A 5926-nucleotide genomic window follows, 5' to 3' on the forward strand; every position below is an offset into this window, starting at 1 on the left:
CCAGTCCTTGATAGGAAGTCATTATAATATTTTCAAAAGTCTACTTTCTTGGGTACATTTCAAATGTCATGGGCCTCATAATCTCTGGATCAAGATGAAATGACATAGAATCTTATATCAGCCCTATCAGCTAGCTTTCAACTGACTGCATGATTTAGGGCTGAGTGAGAGAGTGTCCAAGCTTTGAACTGCATACACACTTCAGCATAAATCTTTATCATCTTGTGTAAGGTGAAGACAGGGGTCATTTCCAGGGGGGCAGCGGTAGTAAGTATGGCCACCACTCACTACGTGGGGAGACCTTGATGTTAGTCAATGAACTGGAGGGATGCACACAAGAGTCAAACCCAGGCAGCAGAAAACATCAGTGAAAGAAAACGGCAAAGAAATCAGGGTAGAAGAAAGCAAAAGACATGAAAGCAAATACATTTCCATTTTCAGTTAACTTCCTTTATTCTTCCCCCGGGTTAAGCTGCCAATTCTTTTTACAGAACCCTTGTGCATTTAAGAGTAGCTTAAATGACAAAGAATTAGCTAGTGATCATATTTATCTCCATGCCATGAAACACTTCAAACTATGATTCTGGGGTCCCTTGGGCAAACCGCTCATCGCTCCTCCTCCTCTGCCTCATCATTGCTGCCACCTGATTGCTTGCCGGACAGAACCAATCAGTAAGCAGTCAGCGGCAGCTGCTCTTCCTCCTCCTCGCTGCCAATGTTCCTTGCTTGCTCACCTTCTCTTGGCCAGAGCCAGAGGCAAAGGACCAATCCGGTTGCAGCTGTGAAAGGGAGGAAGAGATTCAGGACTCTCTTGACAGTACGCTCCCCCATGCAGGTCCTTGATGCTTCACCTGCTGCTCAAGTGGCTTTTAAAGGCACAAGAGAATGACAGGGTCCAGGTTCGTTTTTCTTTTCTTAGGCCACTGTCAACCCTATGCAATCTCTATCTGGAAATTCTAATGTCTATCTTCAATATCTGCTTTTGTTCTGTTTCTTTTATGATGCTTCCTAAATTGAATATGACATTCCCATTACCAGACTCACACCAGTAACTTTGGTACAGAAAGTTTCGTCGCACCTTCCGTTTTTGCTGAACAGGGATTTACAAAGAATTTTAATAGGCCTATTTGTTGCCACCGTGAGTGTGAATATTCTCACCGTTGCAGATGTTGAGATGTGACCTGTAAACTAATTAATTCAGAGCGATAGCACAGTTGCTAAATCCACCTTGCTTTTAGCAGCCAAACCTGGACTACAAATAGTTTTAAAGTACGTACATGAAAGAAATGTATATAACATTTTACCTTTTTCGTTCTTGTTTAAGCAGAATAAACAAGCTGGACCTCCAAGAATATATTGTAGGATACCTCCAGCCCCTAAAAGGAGAGCAGTGCTCTTAAGGGGTTTTGAGGGAAGGGCACAGGAGGAGGGTATAAGGGGGTCACAGCACTTCTAGGGCACACCACTAGGACTTCTTCCACTTTGCTATGTAGTTCTAGAGTTATGTATGTTTCCATGTCTGTGGAATCCCAAGCTAGAAACTGCTCCTTTATTTTGAGGCGGCCCCATTTTCACTTCCAAATTGAGCTGGATCAGACCAAAGGCCTAGTAGCCCAAAAACCTGTTTTCACTGCGGCCAGCCAGATACCTAGGGGAAGCTCACAAGCAGCACCCAGGTGTCACAACACTCTCCACACTTGCAAATCCCAGCAATACTTATTCAGAGGCCTACTGCCTCTAGCACGGGAGGTAGAACATAGTCCTCATAGACCAGGGTTTGATTCTCCTCGCAGCTATGAAGCTCACTGGGTGAGCTCACTCGACTCTCAGCCTAACTTACCATATTTTTCGCTCCATAGGACACCTCTTAAAAACTAAGGGGAAAAGTCTATGCATCCTATGGAGCGAATGCAGGGGAGAGGCAGGCAGGAAAAGCCCCCAAGAGGCTTTTCCCCAGGAGGGAGAAGGGACTGACGCAGCCCGTCAGTCCCTTCTCCCTCCTCGTGGGCTTTTGCGGGAGGTGGGGGAATTGCCATAGCCACGCGCAGCCTCTCCAGCCGGGAGAGGCTGCGCAAGACTAAAGAAGCCAAGGCAGCAAGCGCGATCCTTCCCACTCGCTGCCTTGACTTCCTCTTTAGCCTTGCGCAGCCTCTCCCACGCTTCTTTAGCCACGCTTCTTTAGCCGCGCTGGGGAGGTTTAGCTCCCAGCTGGAGAGGTTGCACGGCTATGGCAGAAGTCAAGACAGCCAGCGGGATGGATCCTGCTTGCTGTCTTGGCTTCCTTGCTCTTTGGGGCTGGGGGGGGGGAACCGGGCTTCCCCCGCAGCCCCGAGAAGCTGTGGGAGAAGCTTTGCTCTTTGGGGCTCGGGGGGGGGGGGATAAATTTTTTTTTCTTGATTTCCCCCTCTAAAAACTAGGTGCATCTTGTGGTCCGGTGCGTCTTAGAGAGCGAAAAATATGGTACTTTACAGGGTTATTGTGAGGATAAGATGGGGAGGTGAACCATCTGCACCACCTTGAGGAAGGAAATAAATTAACTGAATAAATAGTCTCCATGAATTTGTCTATTCTGCTTTTAAACTGTTAAGATGCTCAGTCACTCGAATTCACTATGAGAGGAATGATATGCTTGTTGGCACTGCATAAAGGTGTGCTGATGTGGACACCTATGAAGATATGATCACCCTGTTTGGCATGACTTCACCCACATTGATATGATGGGTTGCAACTGTGCCAGTTTGGATGCCTTTCGAGATATTGCCAACCAACTTGGTATATGGGTTCCCAAGGTAGAGGAGGTGATTTTTACCTACATTTGGATGCCGGTGGATGCATTGAGCATCAGCATGCATGTGTATGGGAGAACACAGCCTCAAAACTCATAAATTACACTATCCATTAAAAAAGCACACAATATTTTTGGTTTCTTAGAATTCCCAGGCAGCACTGGGCACTTTTCAGTTTTATGAATATTTTCGCTGTGTCTTTTTTTGGAATCACTGGTAGGAAGACATTCGATTAGGTAAAGAAAAGGTGGGGTAAGAAGCAGCTTGGCAGGTGGGGTGGAACTTGCAGTAGCCCCACTTCTGTTTCTATGTATGTTACATTTATCAGTGAGAACTAGGATAACCAACATGTTGCCCTCCAGGTGTTCTTGAGCCCAAATTCCCATCAGTCCCTCTGTCCCAGCCAGGACAGCCAGTGATCGAGGTTATGGGGAGTGATGGGAGTTGTAGTCCAACAACTTCCAGAGGACAATGTATGGGCTACCACTGTTCTTAAGGCACCAGCTTCCCTCACAGACAGCATCCACTCAACAAGGTAAAAGTTTTGGGGTCTTTGTATGTTTACATGGATCCCAAACAGAGGAAGGGAAGGTTGTCTCCATTCCTTTGACTCTGAGACAATTCAGCACTATAATAATGCAAAGCTCTTTTGGGGGGAGGGGTGATGAAATCTCTTCCACCTATATGACTAGTTTCCTAGGGAACTGACGAGACAAGCAATGTTTGGGAGGCCATGTGTATTTAACTGGAATGCACCCCCCCTCCAAACTCTCTCTCTGTCACTCACACACACAACGTAGCCCCACAACTGATGAGAACTTAAAACACCGTCACTACAGGATGGTATGTGATCCAACTGGAAAAGCAAAGTAAATGCTGGTCCTTATTCTGCCTAATTAAAGTAAATTAGTTACAGCAACTTGCTGTCAGATTAACACAGGTTCAGGCAGACGGCTGGAATTTATTTAAAGAGTTACTTTTTGTTGTTTATTTAAAATATACATTAGTTTGCGCAAAGTCTTTGCTGCATCTGACAGCTTACAGCCTTGTTCCCATAAGAAGTGTCTTTATTGGCGGGGGGTGGGGGTCCAGTTTGTTCTTGTTATTATTATGCTGCAATTGATGGAAATTATTGTCAGTTTATAAAAGCCTATTTGATTCCAACTTTCTGAGACACTCCAGGTACTTGACAACAGATCCATAAACAATCCTCCCCAAAATGCATACAGAATCAAACATAAAATAAAATGTAGTTCACCTGAAGGAGGAAAAAAAGCATGAAACAGAATTTTATCCTTTGCTTTAAAAACAGTTGCCATAAAATATTTGGTTAAATGTTTACTTCTGAAGTTTACTATCTAGAATGACTCCCATTCATCCTATTTTCTCTTTTTACAGAAGTTATTCATTTGAATGATGAAAATCATCATGTCAGCTAAAGGGGAAAGGTTTTTCTTTTTTTAGTAGACAGAAGCCCAGACTTGTGTTTGGCCCCAGTGTTCAATACTGTAAGTTGCTTGTGGATAGAGCTGGGAGAGAAATTTGATTTTGTTTGCATTTAAAAGCAAACCTACCTAATTCACATTTTCTGAAGCAATACAAGAGTCAAAACAGAGACATCCTTTGCCGTATCCACTTCTTCAAGTTCTGGAGTGTAGTTCTGCAGCCACATGTACAAAAATGCATATACTAAATTAAAGTGTGCATAGAAATGCATTTATTAGTGACAATAACATTCCAAAATGCATTGTATTGGAGGAGAAATGCATATATTAGGGAAATTGTATACAAACATTTCTGAGAAATGTTCAGAAAAATGTTGATGAATTTTCATGAGGACTTCTTTTGTGGAAAAGGGTGGGACTGATGTGGAAATGAAAACTGAATGAAAGTTTGTAAAAATGAGAAACAAAGGGAAATCCAAACTGACAGATTTCCCCATCCTAGCTGTAGATCAAAGATCAGTGACTGCCATACTGTTGTACAGCAGGCTGAATTTCAGAAGATGCAGTTTGTCATACATGTGTATGACAAGTTGGACATATTCTAATTTCTTCTTCCCCAGAGCTTCTAAAGACAGGGGAGCACTTTGCTTGTTATCATCTTATGAAGTATAAAGCTAACATGATAAAGATTTAATATGAGAGGCAAAGGATCCATAAACATACCAATATATTATATAAATATGAGAATGCACAGCAGTTATCAACATGCATATAATGCATATAATGCGTATAATGTAGGAGTTACATGGGACTGCCTTGGTTCTGCCTTGGCTCTGCACAACCATATCATCACCTGGGTTGTGGCCCATGGCCAAAAAGGCCTAGCTCTGCTCCAAACCAAAATTCTGTTAACGATGCCTTACAAACTGGAATGGTAGGCACATCACAGCTTCAAAGTACATCTTGCATCCTTACACATATTCTTCTCTTGAGTTTATTTCCAAACATCTAGTAGAATGCTTTCTGGCTTCCTACAAAAGCTTTGTTCATGTAGCCTGAGCACTATCTTGAAAAGCGTAATGAACAAAATGACAGCTGATTGTTCTGCAGAAAAGTAATTTTGTAAAAGAATGCTTACCTCAGAGGACTGTTCACACCTACCACACAGTGTAGGTCAGAAATAGCCAGATGAATAAAGCTGCTGCAAAAAGAAAAAATTAATCAAAGCAACATTATTTACTCCTCCTTTCAAAGAACAACTTTTAAATTGCTTAGGAACCAGTTTTCAAGCTAAATAATTGGAAATGGCCAGTTTTTCAATTCTGCCTTTCTCAGTGCTATTGCATAGCTAGCATTTTACTTTATCTGCATTTTTAATCCTTTAATCTTTACCATTTTATGCTTGCTTGCTCATGAGATAGTTGAATTCACCATAACCATTTCAGTATGGTGAACTCACAGGGGCGAAGAGCTCATTCATCTTACATTTTTGCAGATCTGTATCTACATTGTAAACACCCATTCTTCATTTGCAGCATCTTCCCTGACTCTGAGATAGTACAGAAAACTTTTTTGTTTAATCAGTGCCCCTGAAAAAAATCACCAACACAAAAAGTGTTGGGTTCAGTAAAGTACATATTTGTGTGCATTTGTGGTTCCCTCACTCATCTTTCTGTTGCCATCCTTTGCGCGAGC

The sequence above is a fragment of the Podarcis bocagei genome (assembly GCF_964188305.1).
Source record: "Podarcis bocagei genome assembly, chromosome: 3".
NCBI lineage: Eukaryota > Metazoa > Chordata > Lepidosauria > Squamata > Lacertidae > Podarcis > Podarcis bocagei.